Raw genomic sequence first — 22,126 nt, forward strand, 5'->3', positions numbered from 1 at the left:
TCCCTCTTGTTTGAGAGACATCCCAGGAGGTCCTCCTCATTAGGATTTTCGTCCTCCTCCTCCCTTGTGCATTTGGCCATATTGATTAAATCAATGGCCTTGCACTCTCCTTTTGGATTCTCTTCTGTATTTCTTGGGAGAATACTGGGAGGAGTTTCAATAACTTTCTTACTCAGTTGGCCCACTTGTGCCTCCAGATTTCTGATGGAGGATCTTGTTTCACTCATGAATTTGAAAGTGGCCTTTGACAGATCAGAGACTAAATTGGCTAAATTAGAAGTGTTTTGTTCAGAATTCTCTGTCTGTTGCTGAGAAGATGATGGAAAAGGCTTGCTATTGCTCAGCCTATTGCGTCCACCATTGTTAAAGCCTTGTTGAGGCTTTTGTTGATCCTTCCATGAGAAATTTGGATGATTTCTCCATGATGGATTATAGGTGTTTCCATAAGGTTCACCCATGTAATTTACCTCTGCTATTGCAGGGTTCTTAGGATCATAAGCTTCTTCAGAAGCTACCTCTTTAGTACTGTTGGATGCATTTTGCCATCCATTCAGACTTTGAGAGATCATGTTGACTTGCTGAGTCAACACTTTGTTCTGAGCCAATATGGCATTCAGAGCATCAATTTCAAGAACTCCCTTCCTTTGAGGCATCCCATTATTAATGGAATTCCTCTCAGAAGTGTACATGAATTGGTTATTTGCAACCATGTCAATAAGCTCTTGAACTTCTGCAGGTGTTTTCTTTAGGTGAATGGATCCACCTGCAGAATGGTCCAATGACATTTTAAAAAATTCAGATAGATCATAATAGAATATATCTAATATGGTCCATTCTGAAAACATGTCAGATGGACACCTTTTGGTCAACTGCTTGTATCTTTCCCAAGCTTCATAGAGGGATTCACCATCTTTTTGTTTGAAGGTCTGAACATCCACTCTAAGCTTGCTCAGCTTCTGAGGAGGAAAGAATTTATCCAAGAAAGCTGTGACCAGCTTATCCCATGAGTCCAGGCTATCCTTAGGTTATGAATCTAACCATATTCTAGCTCTGTCTCTTACTGCAAAAGGGAAAAGCATGAGCCTGTAGACTTCAAGATCTACTCCATTCGTCTTAACAGTCTCATAAATCTGCAAGAACTCAGTTAAAAACTGGTAAGGATCTTCAGATGGAAGTCCATAAAACTTGCAGTTCTGTTGCATTAAAGCAACTAGTTGAGGCTTAAGCTCAAAATTATTGGCTCCAATGGCAGGAATGGAGATGCTTCTTCCATCAAATTTGGACGTTGGTTTTGTGAAGTCACCAAGCATTCTCCTTGCATTATTGTTGTTAGGTTCGGCTGCCATCTCCTTCTCTTGTTCTAATATTTCTGAAAGGTTACCTTTAGATTGTTGTAATTTAGCTTCTCTTAGTTTTCTCTTCAAAGTCCTTTCAGGTTCAGGATTAATTTCAACAAGAGTGCCTTTTTCCTTGTTCCTGCTCATATGAAAGAGAAGAAAACAAGAAAAGAAGAGGAATCCTCTATGTCACAGTATAGAGATTCCTTTATGTTAGTAGAAGAAGAAAGGGGAGAAGAGTGAAGAAGAATGGGTTCGGATTTTTAGATGAAGAGAGGTGAAGAGAAGTGTTAGTAATTAAATAATTAAATAGAAGAAGAAAAGAGAGGGAGAATTTCGAAAATAATTTTGAAAAAGGGGTTAGTAATTTCAAAAATTAAAGATAAGATATGATTAAAATTAAAATTTAAAACAATTAAAGAGAATTTTTGAAAAAGAGAGAGGTATTTTCGAAAATGAGAGAGGGAAAAGTAGTTAGGTGGTTTTGAAAAAGATAAGAAACAAACACAAAGTCAAAGAGTTAGTTGAAAAAGATATTAAAATCAAATTTGAAAAGATAAGAAGATAAGTTAGATAAGATACTTTAAAATCAAATTTTGAAAAAGATAAGATAAAAAAAGATAAGAAGATAAGATAAAAAGATAAGATTTTTAAGAAAAAGATATTTTGAAAAAGATTTAATTTTTAAAATTTAAAATTAATTACTTAACTAACAAGAAACTAAAAGATAAGATTCTAGAATTTAAAGATTGAACCTTTCTTAACAAGAAAGTAACAAACTTCAAATTTTTGAACCAATCACATTAATTGTTAGCATATTTTCGAAAATATGATATAAAAATGAGGAAAAGGATTTTGAAAATAGTTTGAAAAAGAATTTAAAAAGATAAGATTTTTAAAATTGAAATTTTGACTTGACTTGTAAGAAACAACTAATTTTTAAAAATTTTTGACCAAGTCAACCCAAAATTTCGAAAATTTGGAGGGAAATAAGGAAAATATATTTTTTTATTTTTTTTGAATTTTTAATGATGAGAGAGAAAAACACAAACATGACCCAAAACATGAAAATTTTGGATCAAAACACAAGATGCATGCAAGAACACTATGAATGTCAAGATGAACACCAAGAACACTTTGAAGATCATGATAAACATCAAGAGCATATTTTTGAAAAAAAATTTTGATGCAAAGAAAACATGCAAGACACCAAACTTAGAAATCTTTAATGCATGGACTCTAACAAACAAAAAATGCATATGAAAAACAACAAACAACACAAAACAAGAAAATATCAAGATCAAACAAGAGGTCTTGTCAAGAACAACTTGAAGATCATGAAGAACACCATGAATATATGAATTTTCGAAAAATGCAAGAAAAAATTTTTAAAGCATGCAATTGACACCAAAATTAAAAATTGACTCAAAACTCAAACAAGAAACACAAAATATTTTTTATTTTTATGATTTTATAATTTTTTTGTATTTTTATTATTTTTTTCGAAAGTATTCTTGGAAAAACGAAAATAATAAAAAAATATATTTTTGAAAGATTTTTGAAAACTTTTTGAAAAGAAAATTACCTAATCTGAGCAACAAGATGAACCGTCAGTTGTCCATACTCGAACAATCCCCGGCAACGGCGCCAAAAACTTGGTGGACAAAATTGTGATCACATCAATGTAGTACTCTTTGTTATTGTATGGAATCATTATTGTGGCTCTTGGCTATGTGTGGACACAACTCCGTTCAACTTAACCAGCAAGTGTACTGGGTCATCCAAGTAATACCTTACGTGAGTAAGGGTCGATCCCACAGAGATTGTTGGTATGAAGCAAGCTATGGTCACCTTGTAAATCTCAGTTAGGCAGATTAAATAGTTTATGATGAGTTCGAAAATTAATAATAAACAGAAAATAAAATAAGATAGAAATACTTATGTAAATCAATAGTGGGAAATTCAGATAGGCGTATGGAGATGCTGTGCTCCTTTTGAATCTCTACTTTCTTATTACATTCATCCAATCCTTCTTACTCCTTTCCATGGCAAGCTGTATGTAGGGCATCACCGTCATCAATGGCTACTTTTCATCCTCTCGGGAAAATGGTCCTATGCACTGTCACTGCATGGCTAATCGTCTGGAGGCATCACCCTTGACAATGGCTACATCCCATCCTCTCAGTGAAAATGGTCCAAATGCTCTGTCACAGCACGGCTAATCATCTGTCGGTTCTCAATCAGGTTGGAATAGAATCCATTGATTCTTTTGCGTCTGTCACTAACGCCCAGTGGTGGACGAAATTGTGATTCTTAATTAAAGGCTCCTTGGCATGTGCCAAAGAGAACTAATTTAACTAACTGATTACTTTCCTTTCACAATTCCGTTCAACTAACCAGCAAGTGTACTGGGTCGTCCAAGTAATACCTTACGTGAGTAAGGGTCGAATCCACAGAGATTATTGGTTTGAAGCAATCAATATTTATTTTATTAATCTTAGTCAGGATGTCAATAGGATTATTTGGATTAAAAGTGAAATTACTAGATTTGATTATAAAAATAAAAGAGGGAACAATGTTACTTTGATTTGCAGTACTGGGGAATATGTTGGAGTTTTGGAGATGCTTTGTCCTCTGACTTCAACTCTTCCTTGAAATCCTCTTCTCACACGCAGGTTCCTTCCATGGCAAGCTCTATGTAGGGTGTCACCGTTGTCAGTGGCTACTTCCCATCCTCTCAGTGAAAACGTTCCTATGCTCTGTCACAGCACGGCTAATCATCTGTCGGTTCTCAATCAGGTTGGAATAGAATCCATTGATTCTTTTGCGTCTGTCACTAACGCCCAGCCCTCAGGAGTTTGAAGCACGTCACAGTCATTCAATCCCGGAATCCTACTCGGAATACCACAGACAAGGTTTAGACTTTCCGGACTCTCATGAATGCCGCCATCAATCCGGCTTATACCACGAAGATTCTGTTGGGGAATCTAAGAGATATTCATTCAATCTGATGTAGAACGGAGGTGGTTGTCAGGCACACGTTCATGGATTGAGGAAGGTGATGAATGTCACGGATCATCACCTCCTTCACAATTAAGCGCGAATAAACATCTTAGATAAGAACAAGCGTGTTTGAATGGAAAACAAAGGAATTGTATTAAATCATCGAGACGCTGCAGAGCTCCTCACCCCCAACAATGGAGTTTAGAGACTCATGCCGTCAAAAGTATGTAATTCAGATCTAAAAATGTCATGAGGTACAAGAATAATCTCTAAAAGTAGTTTAAATAGTAAACTAGTAACCTAGGTTTACAGAATATGAGTAAACTAAGATAATTGGTGCAGAAATCCACTTCTGGGGCCCACTTGGTGTGTGCTGGGGCTGAGATTAAAGCTATCCACGAGTTGAGGCCTTTCTTGGCGTTAAACTCCAGGTTATGACGTGTTTTGGGCGTTCAACTCCGGATTATGACGTTTTTCTGGCGTTTAACTCCAGACAGCAGCATGAACTTGGCGTTCAATGCCAAGTTACGTCGTCTATCCTCGCGCAAAGTATGGACTATTATATATTGCTGGAAAGCCCTGGATGTCTACTTTCCAACGCCTTTGAGAACGCGTCAATTGGACTCCTGTAGCTCCAAAAAATCCATCTCGAGTGCAGGGAGGTCAGGATCCAACAGCATCAGCAGTCCTTTTTCAGCCTAACTCAGATTTTTGCTCAGCTCCCTCAATTTCAGCCAGAAAATACCTGAAATCACAGAAAAACACACAAACTCATAGTAAAGTCCAGAAATATGATTTTTGCCTAAAAACTAATAATATTCTACTAAAAATTAATTAAAACATACTAAAATCTACATGAAATTACCCCCAAAAAGCGTATAAAATATCCGCTCATCACAATAATATCTCAGAGTTTTAAGTGAAGCTCAGATTCTTATTAGATGAGCGGGGCTTGTAGCTTTTTGCCTCTGAATAGTTTTGGCATCTCACTTTATCCTTTGGAATTCAGAATGGTTGGCATCCATAGGAACTCAGAACTCAGATAGTGTTATTGACTCTCCTAGTTTAGTATGTTGATTCTTGAACACAGCTACTTATTGAGTCTTGGCCGTGGCCCTAAGCATTTTGTTTTCCAGTATTACCACCGGATACATAAATGCCACAGACACATAACTGGGTGAACCTTTTCAGATTGTGACTCAGCTTTGCTAAAGTCCCCAATTAGAGGTGTCCAGAGTTCTTAAGCACACTCTTTTTGCTTTGGATCACGACTTTAACCACTCAGTCTCAAGCTTTTCACTTGGACCTGCATGCCACAAGCACATGGTTAGGGACAGCTTGATTTAGCCGCTTAGGCCTGGATTTATTTCCTTGGGCCCTCCTATCCATTGATGCTCAAAGCCTTGGATCCTTTTTACCCCTGCCTTTTGGTTTTAAGGGCTATTGGCTTTTTCTGCTTGCTTTTTCTTTTTCTTTCTATTTTATTCCCCTTTTTTTTTCGCACAAGCTTTTGCTTTTTCACTGCTTTTTCTTGCTTCAAGAATCACTTTCATGATTTTTCAGATCATCAATAACATTTCTCTTGTTCATCATTCTTTCAGGAGCCAACAATTTTAACATTCATAAAATTTAATATCAAAAATATGCACTGTTCAAGCATTCATTCAGAAGACAAAAAGTATTGCCACCACATATAATTAATTAGAATTTTTCTTATTAAGAACTCGAAAAAATATTGCCTCTTTATTCTAAAAATCTACTATTTTATTCATGTTTAATGATGATGAGAAAAATAAATTATAACTTAATTGGAATTAAAATCAAAGTAGAGATACTAATTACTACTACTAATATATAACTTCTAAGGTAAATTTCTAATAAGAACAGTTATCACAGAGTTAAGGCAAAGATTAGAACTCAACGACCTGTGTCTTGGCAAGTGGATGTTCCTCTAGTCTGTGGGGTGCCTTCAAGAATTAATTTCTGACACTTCAGCTCCTTTAAGTTCACATCCTTGCTCTTCTTGTTCCCTTGGGTGCCATGATCTTGATGAGTTTTAGCTCAGTGATCATGGCAACTCACACCAAACTTAGTGGTTTGCTTGTCCTCAAGCAAAAGAAAGGACAGGAGAGGAATAGAGGGAGAGGCAATTTCAAAATTCAAAAGATATGACGAGTTGAAAAAGATTTGAAAAGGATTTGGATTGGAAAAGAGTTGGGTTTATGAATTAAGATATATTTGATATTTTTGAAAAAGGGATTTTAGAAATTAGTGTTTTTAGAAATTAGGATTAAAAATTTTGGAATTGAAGGATGACATTTTGAAACATGTTTATGCAAGAAATCATGAATTGAAACATAAAAATTTAGAAAAATTAGAAAGAAAAACGAATTTTACCTCCTCCCCACCATCCTGGCGTTAAACGCCCAAACGATGCATGTTTTGGGCGTTTAACGCCCAAATGCTGCTTCTCCTGGGCGTTCAACGCCCAGCTGATGCTTCTTTCTGGCGTTGAACGCCCAGATGGCTACCCTTACTGGCGTTGAACGCCCAGTGGGTGCTTCTTTTGGGCGTTCAACGCCCAAAATGTTTCTTACTGGCTTTTTCACGCCAGTGAGCTTCCAAATTTCCCTGTAACTCTGTGACTTCAACCAATTGCTATTTCACCTTTTGAAGATACTGTAGCATCTACCTGTAAAACTTTAATTTATTAGAAAAACGAATAAAATTAAATTTTGTGATTGGCTGGGTTGCCTCCCAGCAAGCGCTTCTTTAATGTCATTAGCTGGACTATTACTGAGCTTTTAATCAAGTCTCAGTTTTGAGCATTCTTGCTCAAAATTGCCTTCAAGATAATGTTTAACTCTCTGTCCATTAACAATGAACTTTTTGTTAGATTCATTATCCTGAAGCTCTACGTATCCATATGGTGATATACTTGTAATTACATATGGACCTTTCCACCGGGATTTTAGTTTCCCGGGAAATAATTTGAGCCTAGAATTAAATAGCAGAACTTTCTGCCCTGGCTCAAAGACTCTGGATGACAATTTCTTATCATGCCATCTTTTTGCTTTTTCCTTGTAAATTTTTGCATTCTCAAAAGCATTGAGTCTAAATTCCTCTAGCTCATTTAACTGGAGCAATCGTCTTTCTCCAGCTAACTTGGCATCAAGGTTCAGGAATCTGGTTGCCCAGTAGGCCTTGTGTTCCAGTTCCACTGGCAAGTGACATGCCTTTCCATACACAAGCTGGTATGGAGAGGTCCCTATGGGGGTCTTGAATGCTGTTCTGTATGCCCACAGAGCATCATCCAAGCTTCTTGCCCAATCCTTTCTACGGTTAATTACAGTCCGTTCCAGGATTCTTTTAAGTTCTCTATTTGAGACTTCAGTCTGCCCATTAGTTTGTGGGTGATATGGAGTAGCCACCCTGTGGTTGACTCCATAACGTACTAGAGCAGAGTAGAGCTGTTTATTACAGAAATGAGTGCCCCCATCACTGATTAACACTCTAGGGATACCAAATCTGCTGAAGATATGTTTCTGGAGGAATTTTAACACTGTTTTAGTGTCATTAGTGGGTGTTGCAATAGCCTCCACCCATTTGGATACATAATCCACTGCCACCAAGATATAAGTGTTTGAGTATGATGGTGGGAAAGGTCCCATGAAGTCAATGCCCCATACATCAAACAACTCAATCTCCAAGATTCCTTGTTGGGGCATGGCATAACTGTGAGGCAGGTTGCCTGATCTTTGGCAACTATCACAGTTAAGCACAAATGCTCGGGAGTCTTTATAGAGAGTGGGCCAGTAGAAGCCACTTTGGAGGACTCTTGTGGCTGTTCGTTCACTTCCAAAATGTCCTCCATACTGTGATCCATGGCAATGCCAAAGGATCTTCTGTGCTTCTTCTTTAGGCACACATCTACGGATTACTCCGTCTGCACATCTCTTAAAGAGATATGGTTCATCCCAAAGATAGTACTTTGCATCTGTGATTAATTTCTTTGACTGCATCTTACTGTACTCTTTGGGTATGAATCTTACTGCCTTGTAGTTTGCAATGTCTGCAAACCATGGCACTTCCTGGATGGCTAGTAGTTGCTCATCCGGAAAGGTTTCAGAAATTTCAGTGAGAGGGAGGGACGCCCCTTCCACTGGTTCTATTCGGGACAGGTGATCTGCTACTTGATTCTCTGTCCCTTTTCTGTCTCTTATTTCTATATCAAACTCTTGCAGAAGCAACACCCATCTGATGAGTCTGGGCTTTGAATCCTGCTTTGTGAGTAGATATTTAAGAGCAGCATGATCAGTGTACACAATCACTTTTGATCCTACTAAATAGGATCTGAATTTGTCAATGGCATAAACCACTGCAAGTAGCTCTTTTTCTATGGTTGTGTAATTCTTCTGTGCATCATTTAGCACACGGCTGGCATAGTAAATGACATGCAGAAGCTTGTCATGCCTTTGTCCCAACACTGCACCAATGGCATGGTCACTGGCATCACACATCAGTTCAAATGGTAATGTCCAGTCTGGTGCAGAGATGATTGGTGCTGTAACCAATTTAGCTTTCAGAGTCTCAAATGCCTGCAGACACTCTTTATCAAAGATAAATGGCGTGTCTGCAGCTAGCAGGTTGCTCAGAGGTTTGGCGATTTTTGAAAAATCCCTTATAAACCTCCTATAGAATTCTGCATGCCCCAGAAAGCTTCTGATTGCCTTAACATTAGCAGGTGGTGGTAATTTTTCAATTACTTCTACCTTAGCTTGGTCCACCTCTATTCCCTTGTTCGAAATTTTGTGCCCAAGGACAATTCCTTCAGTCACCATAAAGTGACATTTTTCCCAGTTTAAAACCAGGTTAGTCTCTTAGCATCTTTTCAGAACAAGTGCTAAATGGTTAAGGCAGGAGCTGAATGAGTCTCCAAATACTGAAAAGTCATCCATGAAGACTTCCAGAAATTTTTCCACCATATCAGAGAAAATTGAGAGCATGCACCTCTGGAATGTTGCAGGTGCATTGCACAGGCCAAATGGCATCCTTCTATATGCAAATACTCCAGATGGGCATGTGAATGTCGTTTTCTCCTGATCCTGGGGATCTACTGCAATTTGATTATAACCTGAATATCCATCCAGGAAGCAGTAGTATTCATGACCTGCTAGTCTTTCTAGCATTTGGTCTATGAATGGTAAAGGAAAATGATCCTTTCTGGTGGCTGTATTGAGTCTTCTGTAATCAATGCACATACGCCACCCTGTAACTGTCCTTGTAGGAACCAGTTCATTTTTTTCATTATGAACCACTGTCATGCCACCCTTCTTAGGGACAACTTGGACAGGGCTCACCCAGGGGCTGTCAGAAATAGGATAAATAATCCCAGCCTCTAGTAATTTAGTGACCTCTTTTTGCACCACTTCTTTCATATAGCTGGGTTCAGCCGCTTTTGTGGTTGAACCACTGGCTTGGCGTCATCCTCCAACAAGATTTTGTGCATGCATCTGGCTGGGCTAATGCCCTTAAGATCACTAATGGACCACCCAAGAGCTGTCTTGTGTGTCCTTAGCACTTGAATTAGTGCTTCCTCTTCCTGTGGCTCTAAGGTAGAGCTTATTATTACAGGAAAGGTTTCACCTTCTCCCAGAAATGCATATTTCAGGGATGGTGGCAATGGTTTGAGCTCGGGTTTTGGAGGTTTCTCCTCTTCTTGAGGGATTTTCAGAGGTTCTATTATCTTCTCTGATTCCTCCAAATCAGGCTGAACATCTTTAAAGATGTCCTCCAGCTCTGATTCGAGACTCTCAGCCATATTGACCTCTCTTACCAGAGAGTCAATAAGATCAATACTCATGCAGTCATTTGGGGTGTCTGGATGTTGCATGGCTTTAACAACATTCAACTTGAACTCCTCCTCGTTGACTCTCAAGGTTACTTCCCCTTTTTGGACATCAATGAGGGTTCGGCCAGTTGCTAGGAAAGGTCTTCCTAGAATGAGAGTTGCACTCTTGTGCTCCTCCATTTCCAGCACCACAAAGTCAGTAGGAAAGGCAAATGGCCCAACCTTGACAATCATGTCTTCTATCACGCCTGATGGGTATTTAATGGAGCCATCAGCAAGTTGAAGACATATCCTGGTTGGTTTGATTTCTTCAGTCAAACCAAGCTTTCTGATAGTAGATGTAGGTATTAGGTTGATACTTGCCCCAAGATCGCATAAAGCTTGCTTGGTACAAACACCTTCTAATGTGCATGGTATCATAAAGCTCCCAGGATCTTTAAGCTTCTCAGGTAAGCTTTTCAGAATGACTGCACTGTATTCTTCAGTGAGGTAAACTTTTTCAGTTTCCCTCCAATCCTTCTTATGACTTAAGATCTCTTTCATGAACTAAGCATAAGAAGGTATTTGCTCAAGTGCTTCTGCAAACGGAATCTTTATTTCAAGAGTCCTGAGATAGTCTGCAAAGCGGGCAAATTGCTTATCCTGTTCCGCCTGGCGGAGTTTTTGAGGATAAGGCATTTTGGCTTTGTATTCCTCAACCTTAGTTGCTGCAGGTTTATTACCTACAGAAGTGGGTTGGGAAGCCTTTTTAGAAGGATTGTTATTAGCACTTGTATGTGACTGATCACCCACTGGCGTTTGAATACCAGGAGTGGAAGCTGGGGTGGCGTTAAACGCCACCTCCTTGCTTGTCACTGGCGTTTGAACGCCAGAACCATGTTTCTTTTGGGCGTTCAACGCCAGATCCATGCTTGTTTCTGGCGTTGAACGCCAGGAATGAGCATGGTTTGGGCGTTCAGCGCCAGCTTTATCCCTTTCTGGGCTCTGCTTGTCCTCAGAGGGATTTTGAGTAGCTATTTGTTTATTTCCTGTCTTCTTGCTGCTTTGAAGTGAGGTATTTAATGTTTTCCCACTTCTTAATTGAACTGCTTGGCATTCATCTGCTAATTGTTTTGACAGTTGCTTTTCTGTCTGTTTTAATTGCACTTCCATGTTCCTGTTAGCCATTCTTGTTTCCTGTAACATTTCCTTGAATTCGGCTAGCTGCTGAGTTAGAAAGTCTAATTGCTGATTAAATTCATTAGCCTGATCCACCGGTCTGAGTTCTGCAGTTACTGTTTTAGCTTCTTCTTTCATGGAAGATTCACTGCTTAGGTACAGATGCTGATTTCTGGCAACTGTATCAATGAGCTCTTGAGCTTCTTCAATTGTTTTTCTCATATCTATAGATCCACCAGCTGAGTGGTCTAGAGAAATCTGAGCTTTTTCTGTAAGCCCATAGTAGAAGATGTCTAATTGCACCCATTCTGAAAACATTTCAGAGGGGCATTTTCTTAGCATCTCTCTGTATCTCTCCCAAGCATCATAAAGGGATTCATTATCTCCTTGTTTGAAGCCTTGGATGCTTAGCCTTAGCTGTGTCATCCGTTTGGGAGGGAAATAGTGATTCAGGAATTTTTCTGACAGCTGTTTCCATGTTTTTATGCTGTTCTTAGGCTGGTTATTTAACCACCTCTTAGCTTGATCTTTTACAGCAAATGGAAACAGTAGTAATCTGTAGACATCCTGATCCACTTCCTTATCATGTACTGTATCAGCAATTTGTAGAAATTGTGCCAGAAACTCTGTAGGTTCTTCATGTGGAAGACCAGAATACTAGCAGTTTTGCTGCACCATGATAATGAGCTGAGGATTCAGCTCAAAGCTACTAACTCCAATGGAGGGTATACAGATACTACTCCCATATGAAGCAGTAGTGGGGTTAGCATATGACCCCAGAGTCCTCTTGGACTGTCCATTCATACTTACTTCCATAATGGAATACAAGTTGAGAATTTATATGTTGAGAATTATTTATTTTATAGTAATGGAATAAATAAAAAATGGAATAAAGAAAAAGAAGTTAAAAATATATATATTTTTTTTTGAAAAGAAATGAAATTAAAATCTAAAATTTTAAGAAAAATTTCGAAAAAGTAGTTGGAAAAAATAAAATTTTTGAATTTTGAATTTTATGATGAAAGAGAAAAGCACACAAAAGACACAAGACTTAAAATTTCTAGATCTAGTGCTCCTTATTTTCGAAAATTTTTGGAGGGAAAACACCAAGGAACACCAAACTTAAAAATTTTAAGATCAAGACACAAGAAAAACTCAAGAACACTTTGAATATTCACAAGAACACCAAGAACACAAGGAAGAACACCAAACTTAAAATTTTTAGAAAATCAAAATAAATTTTCGAAAATTATAAAAAGATTAACAATAAAACACCAAACTTAGAGTTTGGCACAAGATTAAATCAAGAAAAATTATTTTTGAAAAAGATTTTTCAAAAGTATTGGTGCTCCCTTATCAAGAATATAAACCAATGCTTTAGCCAATTGGGAATAAATATGACACTTGATGCAGATATTCCAATTAATGCTTTAAAAGGAACACAAGTCGAAAATTTTAAAGAAAGATATGAGATATGCAATTGACACCAAACTTAGAACAAGACACTAAAACTCACGAAGATTAGCAATTAATTAAAAGAAAATAATAAATTTTGAAAAGAAATTTTTGAAAAGAAACTATCCTATCAAGATTTAATGACTCTATAACAATAAAAATAAAAATAAAAATAAAAATAAATTATTCCTAATCTAAGAAATAAAATAAGCCTTCAATTGTCCAAACTCAATAATCCCCGGCAACGGCGCCAAAAACTTGGTGGACGAAATTGTGATTCTTAATTAAAGGCTCCTTGGCATGTGCCAAAGAGAACTAATTTAACTAACTGATTACTTTCCTTTCACAATTCCGTTCAACTAACCAGCAAGTGTACTGGGTCGTCCAAGTAATACCTTACGTGAGTAAGGGTCGAATCCACAGAGATTATTGGTTTGAAGCAATCAATATTTATTTTATTAATCTTAGTCAGGATGTCAATAGGATTATTTGGATTAAAAGTGAAATTACTAGATTTGATTATAAAAATAAAAGAGGGAACAATGTTACTTTGATTTGCAGTACTGGGGAATATGTTGGAGTTTTGGAGATGCTTTGTCCTCTGACTTCAACTCTTCCTTGAAATCCTCTTCTCACACACAGGTTCCTTCCATGGCAAGCTCTATGTAGGGTGTCACCGTTGTCAGTGGCTACTTCCCATCCTCTCAGTGAAAACGTTCCTATGCTCTGTCACAGCACGGCTAATCATCTGTCGGTTCTCAATCAGGTTGGAATAGAATCCATTGATTCTTTTGCGTCTGTCACTAACGCCCAGCCCTCAGGAGTTTGAAGCACGTCACAGTCATTCAATCCCGGAATCCTACTCAGAATACCACAGACAAGGTTTAGACTTTCCGGACTCTCATGAATGCCGCCATCAATCCGGCTTATACCACGAAGATTCTGTTGGGGAATCTAAGAGATATTCATTCAATCTGATGTAGAACGGAGGTGGTTGTCAGGCACACGTTCATGGATTGAGGAAGGTGATGAATGTCACGGATCATCACCTCCTTCACAATTAAGCGCGAATAAACATCTTAGATAAGAACAAGCGTGTTTGAATGGAAAACAAAGGAATTGTATTAAATCATCGAGACGCTGCAGAGCTCCTCACCCCCAACAATGGAGTTTAGAGACTCATGCCGTCAAAAGTATGTAATTCAGATCTGAAAATGTCATGAGGTACAAGAATAATCTCTAAAAGTAGTTTAAATAGTAAACTAGTAACCTAGGTTTACAGAATATGAGTAAACTAAGATAATTGGTGCAGAAATCCACTTCTGGGGCCCACTTGGTGTGTGCTGGGGCTGAGATTAAAGCTATCCACGAGTTGAGGCCTTTCTTGGCGTTAAACTCCAGGTTATGACGTGTTTTGGGCGTTCAACTCCAGATTATGACGTTTTTCTGGCGTTTAACTCCAGACAGCAGCATGAACTTGGCGTTCAACGCCAAGTTACGTCGTCTATCCTCGCGCAAAGTATGGACTATTATATATTGCGGGAAAGCCCTGGATGTCTACTTTCCAACGCCGTTGAGAGCGCGTCAATTGGACTCCTGTAGCTCCAAAAAATCCATCTCGAGTGCAGGGAGGTCAGGATCCAACAGCATCAGCAGTCCTTTTTCAGCCTAACTCAGATTTTTGCTCAGCTCCCTCAATTTCAGCCAGAAAATACCTGAAATCATAGAAAAACACACAAACTCATAGTAAAGTCTAGAAATATGATTTTTGCTTGAAAACTAATAATATTCTACTAAAAATTAATTAAAACATACTAAAATCTACATGAAATTACCCCCAAAAAGCGTATAAAATATCCGCTCATTACCCAGCCTTCAGGAGTTTGAAGCTCGTCACAGTCATTCAATACCGGAATCTTACTCGGAATACCACAGACAAGGTTAGACTTTCCAGATTCCCGGAATCCTACTCGGAATACCACAGACAAGGTTAGACTTTCTGGATTCCCATGAATGCCGCCATCTATCTAGCTTATACCACGAAGATTCTGTTGGGGAATCTAAGAGATATGCGCCCGGCCTAAGGTAGAACGGAAGTGGTTGTGAGTCACGCGCATTCTTAGGTGAGAATGATGATGAGTGTCACGGATCATCACATTCATCAAGTTGAAGTGCAATGTATATCTTGGAATAAGAATAAAAGAGAATTGAATAGAAGATAATAGTAATTGTATTGAAACTTGAGGTACAGTAGAGCTCCACACCCTTAATCTATGGTGTGTAGAAACTCCACCGTTGAAAATACATAAGTGAAAGGTTCAGGCATGGCCGAATGGCCAGCCCCCATGGTCTAAGGACTAGTTGTCCAGAGATGTCTAATACACTAGTAAAAAGTCCTATTTATAATAAACTAGCTACTAGGGTTTACATGAGTAAGTAATTGATGCATAAATCCACTTCTGGGGCCCACTTGGTGTATGTTTGGGCTGAGCTTGGTCTATCCACGAGCTGAGGCTTTTATTGGAGTTGAACACCAAGTTGTAACGTGTTTTGGGCATTCAACTCCGGGTTGTGATGCGTTTCTGGCGTTTAACTCCAGACAGCAGCATGTACTTGGCGTTGAGCGCCACTTTACGTCGTCAATTCCTGAATAAAGTATGGACTATTATATATTGCTGGAAAGCTATGAATGTCTACTTTCCAACGCCGTTGAGAGCGCGCCATTTGGAGTTCTGCAGCTCCAGAAAATCTATTTTGAGTGCAGGGAGGTCAGATTCCAACAGCATCAGCAGTCCTTTTGCCAGCCTTTTTCAGAATTTTGCTCAAGTCCCTCAATTTCAGCCAGAAATTACCTGAAATCACAGAAAAATATACAAACTCATTGTAAAGTCTAGAAATGTGAATTTAACATAAAAAATAATGAAAACATCCCTAAAAGTAGCTTGAACTTACTAAAAACTACCTAAAAACAATGCCAAAAAGCGTATAAATTATCCGCTCATCAGATAGCAATCCAACATTCAACCCGATTACAAATTTTTCTTTCAATCCTTCCAACTCAAGAGTTCAATTTAATCAACTCCCCATCAAGTAATGAAACTACTCACGCATTGTAAATAAAGAATCCATGGCACATGAAAGGGAATTAAAAGAAGACAGGATTATTGGAATGGAATTTAAATTAAAAAGAAATAATCCTTGCATTAATTAATCATAAAAATATCTGAATGACAAAATTGAACATAACAAAGAACATGGAAGAATAAAACCAAGTTAAGAGAACAAACTAGAGTGATGAAGTCTTGATGAGGAAAATAACTCTTCTCAATGTTCCAATGCTAAGATCAATTGAAAATTAAAATTCTTAAAACTAGAGAGAAAAAAACCTAAGAGAGTCAAAAGCTAGATCTGAACTACTCCCTGAATGTTTTTTTGTTGTTTCTGCATATTCTCTGACTCTGGTCTGCTGTTCCGGGCCGAAAACTGGGCCAAAATAGGGTCCAAAATCGCTGGTTTTAGATTCTGCAGTTTATGCAAATTGCGCATGTCACGCGATCGCGTCGTCCATGCGGACGCGTCGCTGGCGCTTTTCCTCTTCACGTGTTCGCATCGTCCACGCTACCGCGTTGCTTGTGCTTTCCAATCCGCGCAGCCGCGCAAGCCATGCGGCCGCATCACTGCGATTTGCGCTCCTTCGCGCGGTCGCGTGAGCCATGCGACCGCGTCACTTTTCGCTGGTTATCTCCTCAAACTCTTGTGTTCCTTCCATTTTTGCTAGCTTCCTCCCCAATCTCCGTTTCATTCATGCCCTATAAAGCCTGAAACGCTTGACACACAGATTACGACATCGAATGGAATAAAGGAGAATTAAAATTAAATAATTAAAGTCTCTGGGAAGCAATTTTCAAACATGTAATAAATTCCGGAAGGAAATCTAAATGCATGCTAAATTGATGAATAAGTGGGTAAGGATCACGAAAAAACCACACAATTAAACACAATATAAACTATAAAATAGTGGTTTATCACTCACCATGTGGCCAACCACGCGTATGCACGCTGTGCGCGTACGTGTCGATCGCGCCGCATCACTTACCTCGCGCGCCGTCCTGTTTTCATTCTCTCTCCCTCCCAAATCCTTATTCTCTCTTGTTCTTTTATCCTTTTTTTTCTTCTTTTAACATCCTATTTGTTCTTTTTTTCGTGTGTCTTTTTATGTCCTTCTCTTTTTTCAGTTCTTCTTTGCTTGAAGACAAGCAAACCTTTAAGTTTGGTGTGGATGCTTCGCTTATAGCTTTTCTGTTTATTTTTAATAGCACCAAAGGGAGACAAATCATCTTCACAGAGGAGCACAACCAGAAGAATGAGATGGCCACTAGGATAACTGCGGTGGTTGAGTTCCTTTCATTCTATATTTCCTCTCGTTCTTATTATGTTATATTCCTGTTTTCTGTTTATTTTGTTATTGCACGATCAGTTATATCTTCAATTCCTAGGTTCTAATTTAAGTTACTGTCTATTTTGTTATTTGATTTGCTTTAATCTTGAAAAATGTCTCATGTATTGCCCACTAAGCTTGAAATCAAAAAAAAAAGAAGAAAAGATGTAGTGCATGAGAAATTGAGTTTAATTTTAAGAGTAGTCTTATTTACTTAAATGTGGTGGTATTATTTGTAATTCTGAATGCATAATATGAACAGTGCATAATTGAATTTGAATCAAAGGATGTTGATGTATAAGGAACAGGAATTTAGAGAACTATTATGACTTCTCTGAGATTTATAAAAGTTTAATCCTTGAAGTAGAAGAAAACAGTAAAAGAAAAAAAAGCAAGGTCCAAGGCTCTGAGCATCAATGACTAGGGAGGTCCGACACGATTCAAAGCTAAAAGAGTTGTTTCCCTAGCCATATGCTTGTGGTGTGATTGTGTCAAGTAATCCTTGAGACAGAACACTAAGAGATGAGATCAAATGTATTTAACAGAGTATGCCAAAGGCTTTGAGCACCACTATCTGGGAGTAACTGAAAAAAAATTAGAACTTAAAGAGATTTTCCCAGTTAAGTGCTTGTGGTGTTTTTGTTTCAAGTAACCCTTGAGACAAAACATTTAAAGTCACGGCTAGGCTCAACGTGCAAAGCACCAAAGAAAAGAGAATTAAAGCAAAATTTTGCTGTGTTCAAGGATTAAACTGGAGTATAAAGATTAGAGAATTCATAATATGATCCGGATTCTAATTTCGAATGACACTGACATTCCTCTTATTCAAGGGAGAGTGAGATGTCAAAACTGTTCAAAGTTACAATGAATGAACCCCATTTTAAGAATAGACTTGAGCATGACTAAACTCTCACGTCTCATGCAAATTCACATCTTAATCATGCACTTATTTTGGTTGCTTGAGGACAAGCAACAATTCAAGTTTGGTATTGTGATGCGTGAGCATCTTTCCTATCTTTTGCTAGTGAATTTGCATTTAATTTGTTGAATTTAATCAAGAATTAAGTATCTTTTAGCCACTATGGATGCTACTTTGATTTGTATGCAATTCTATTTATTTCAGGTAGCATTCGGATGAATTTGATGGAGTTTTCGCATAAAAAGAGAAGAAGGTGAATGATGCTTTCAATCTTGACCTCTCTGCACTCAAACCTGAATAACTCGAGCTACAGAGGTCAAATGCGAACAATATTTGGATTGAACAGAGAGTTCTGCGGGAGGTATGCTAGAAGAGTGCCTTGCGCACGAGCAAGCCCACGCGTATGCGTATATCACGCGTGCATGTCACTCGCAATTTTGGCACCCCACACGTAAGCGTCTAGGACGCGCACGCGTGCATCAGGGAATCGACGTAAATATGTTTTGAACAGAAAGTTGTGATGGCGGCGCTAGCATCGTGTGAGAGGCACCAATCAACTCAGGCGTACGCGTCCCTCTCGTTCTCAGACCACCCACGCGTGCACGTGCTTGACGCGCACGCGTCGCATGCAAATTTTGATTCCTATGCTATGCGAACAGAGAGTACGCATGTGCGTCGCCTGCGCCATACTGCACAACAACAACACGCAAGATTGGTTCTTCCCACTTCAAGATAGGTGCAGCTTTACTCAACTAAACTCCAATTCATACTGCAAAGCCCAAGTTAGGCATGGATCCTAGTGAAGCCAAGTGGTCCCGACGTTACAATGCGAAGATCTTTAATTAATTCTGATTTAAATTTAAATTTTAAACTAGGAAAATATATTATTTTAATTTTAGAAATTAGATTTTAAATTAATTAGGATTAGATATAAAAGAGAAAAGAAACTTCTCTTCAAGGGGGGATTCGATTTTTTTCTGTAAATTACAGTTTACCTGAATCCTAGTTTTTCTCTCTGAACCTTGAGCAACTAAATCTCCATTATTAAGGTTAGGAGCTCTGTCTATTTGTATGGATTGATTCTATTATTTTTCTATTTTAATTCATGTACAGATTTATAATTTAAGAATTGTTCTCGTTCTTCATCTTATGAATTTGGGTGGAACAGAAGTATGACCTTCTTTCTAATTGAGTTCTTGTATAACTTGAAAAAGCTCTTTATTTGAACAACAGCTTGAAAACAATTTCTCCTAAATTCTAATTATCTGGACTTAACGGGATACATGACATATAATCCTCTTATATTTGGATAATTAGGATTTTTGTGGCATAATAACTAGAATTAAACTTCACCCCTAATTGGAATTAATTGACCAAGGAATTGGCAGTTTATGAAAGTTAGAGGAGATTAGAAAGGTCTAAGGAATTAGGGTCTAGTCATATATAGTTTGCCAGGAATTAAATATTGCATGATTAAAATAAATTAATAAGAAAAGTCAATCCGAAAAATAGATAACTCTGAAGTCTTAACTGCCTTCTCCATATTGTTTTCCCAACTTGTTTACTGCTTGCTTTCTGATATTCTGAAATTACTGTTAAGCTTTTGAACTCTCAAAACACCATTTTCTGCTTGTCTAACTAAGTAAAGTAATCAACTATTGTTGCTTAGTCCATCAATCCTCGTGGGATTGACCCTCATTCACCTGAGGTACTACTTGGTACGACCCAGTGCACTCGCCGGTTAGTTTGTGAACTTTAAATTCCGCACCAGTGTGAAGATAAGATATGGGATCCCAGATCACAACATGAAGACCAATTTTGAGAGCTCATATCTTGGGGAGAACATCACCCAAGCTTTGTGAAGTCGGTTGGAAATTCTGACAACCGTTTAAGGAGTAAGCATCCTTGGAGGTTCAAGGATGAGTACAAGCATAAACCACCTTGACAAGGAGCCTCCCAAAAGTCCAACTTAAGGACTTAAACTAAAAGTGCTAGGTGGGAGACACCCCACCATGGTAAACTCTTTCCATTATCTTGTATATATAATGAATGAATGAATTGAGTTGCCATTGTTTGGTAGTTTTCTTCTTTGCATACTCTTGTTTTAGTGTTTTGGTTGCTAGTTTGTTTGATTAGATTTAGGCCTTAAAGTTGTAGAATAGTTGTTGTTAAATTGTATTTTGCTTGAAGTGTAAGTTTTGTTCGTTTTCTCTTTGAAAATTTTTCAAAAAAAAAATAACAGAGTTTTGTTAAATATGAATTTAGGTTGCTTTAGAGTGTTTATAGGTTTAGAGAGTGCCCTGTTTCTATTTTCTATGTTTAAAAAAAAAGGGTCACCCCACGCTTAAGCGTGCGCGATACGCACGCGTCGTATGCCATATGGGGGCTCCTGGTACAAAAACAAGAGAGTTGTGCGGGAATTGTGCTGCCTTTGTGCGAATAGCACAATCTGGACCCACGCGTACGCGTAGGCGATGCTTACGCATGACCTGTACTTTCCGCGTTCCACGCGTACGCGTCGACGACGCTTACGCGTCGCTTGTCTCTCTTGTAATCCACACGAACGCGTGGCGTCGCCTCGCGCCCTATTTTTCTCCTTTCTTCTTCTTTCTTCTTCTCTCTTTCTTCTTTCCTTTTTCTTTCTTTCTACCTTTCTTCTTCTCTCTTCTTCCTTTCTTGATTTCTTTTTTTCCCTTCTCTTCAAAAAAAGTAAAAAAAATTCTTTTTATTTTTGTCATCTTTCATTTTCTTTTGTTTATTGCATATGCATACTTTTATTCGTTGCATTTTAATTTTGTTCTTATCGCTTGTTCTTCTTTTCCTTTCTAAGTTTCTTATTTTAATAATGGTGCTGAATTCTCTTACTCAATTATTGAGAATTTCTTGGTTATATTGGTGCTTCTTGACTTGTTTGATATTGTTGGGTGATGAAACTTTTAAATCAACGCTTAATCTTTGATGAGTCTTGCATCCTTTGTGCATTCATAAGAACTCATATTGTCATTCATGACCCACTCTTTCCTATTTGAACTTGATGCTTCTGAGTGTTCTCTTCATGTCATTTACTTATGCCTCGACTTGACTCTAGCATCAAGTGTTAGATGATATGTGATGCGTGAGCATCTTTCCTATCTTTTCCTAGTGAATTTGCATTTAATTTGTTAAGTTTAATCAAGAATTAATTGTCTTTTAGCCACTATGGATGCTACTTTGAGTCTTGTGCAATTTTGTTTATTTAAGATAGCATTCGGCTGGATTTAATGGAGTTTCTGCAGCACAATAATTAAATCAGATGATAGCAAGGAGCGACGCGTGCACGTGCCTCACGTGTACACGTGAAAAGCGAAGTTGCACAGCGACGCGTGCACGTACTTGACGTGTACATGTGACACACGAAGAAGACCATCGACACGTACGCGTGACTGACGCGTACGCGTGACATGCGCCATGTGCAGAAAACGCAGAAAACGCTGGGGGCGATTTTTGGGCCCCATTTTGGCACTCAAGTAAGGGGCAGCTCTCTACCAAGTTAGGCACAAATCCAGTGAAGCCAAGTGATCCCCACGTTACAAGGCGCGGATTAGTTAATTAATTCTGATTTAAATTCAAATTTAAATTTTAAAATAGGAAAGATATTATTTTAATTTTAGAAATTAGATTTTAAATTAATTAGGATTAGTTATAAAAAGGAGAAACTTTTCTTCTAGTAGGGGGGATTCCATTAGGGGATTCTATTCCAATTTACATTCTGTACTTTTACAGTTTACCTAAAATCCTTATTTTCTCTGAGCCATGAGCAACTAAACCTCTGCTGTTAAGGTTAGGAGCTCTGTCTATTATATGGATTGATACTATTATTTTCTATTTTAATTCATGTTTTGATTTATATTTCAAGAATTATTTTCGTTCTTTATCTTATGAATTTAGGTGGTACGGAAGTATGATCCTCTTTCTAATTGAGTTCT

At 38.1% G+C, this 22,126-nt stretch overlaps 1 non-coding gene across 1 annotated transcript; it reads left to right on the forward strand.

Moving 5' to 3' along the window:
* The first annotated feature begins 843 nt into the window (after positions 1–843).
* On the forward strand, positions 844–947 carry LOC112767752 (small nucleolar RNA R71). Its single transcript, XR_003185198.1, has one exon. It is a non-coding gene; the product is annotated as a small nucleolar RNA R71 (small nucleolar RNA).
* Positions 948–22,126: the final 21,179 nt, after the last annotated feature.

Source organism: Arachis hypogaea, chromosome 2, assembly GCF_003086295.3.
Source record: "Arachis hypogaea cultivar Tifrunner chromosome 2, arahy.Tifrunner.gnm2.J5K5, whole genome shotgun sequence".
NCBI lineage: Eukaryota > Viridiplantae > Streptophyta > Magnoliopsida > Fabales > Fabaceae > Arachis > Arachis hypogaea.